This window comes from Etheostoma spectabile, chromosome 19 (genome assembly GCF_008692095.1).
Source record: "Etheostoma spectabile isolate EspeVRDwgs_2016 chromosome 19, UIUC_Espe_1.0, whole genome shotgun sequence".
Taxonomy (NCBI): domain Eukaryota; kingdom Metazoa; phylum Chordata; class Actinopteri; order Perciformes; family Percidae; genus Etheostoma; species Etheostoma spectabile.
This window is the reverse complement of record NC_045751.1, coordinates 1,972,607-1,973,053: the sequence shown is the minus strand read 5'-3', so window position 1 is coordinate 1,973,053 and position 447 is coordinate 1,972,607.

The following is a 447-nucleotide window of genomic DNA, read 5'->3' as shown; positions in this document are numbered from 1 at the left end:
CTATGGCTGTGTGTGTGGTAATAAAATAAACAAACATTGTAAAGGCTACCATACACAATGCATAGGAATCATATTTACTAGTAAATAATAATAAACCCATTATTAATTTCATTATCTTAATGAGCAAGGATGTTCAACAATCGCCATTATATCGAATCAACAGCCAGGTGTAACCTAGGTAACAGGTGAAGAACACAAACAAGCTAACTTTTAAATTTGCAAGAACTACAGACCAATACAACAACAGGCTTAAATGAACTGACAACATAAGTTACACAACTTACAGTTCTCATAGATGCACACACACAATCTCAGCTGATTATCCTCCGGACAGCTAGTCTCTTTTTCTTTTCTCTCACTTTTTGTCTCCGGTTGCAGTGCGCGCCCGCTCGCGGTGTGAGGCGCGTGTCCGCGCTATTCTCCGACATGCCCTCACAATCACACCTG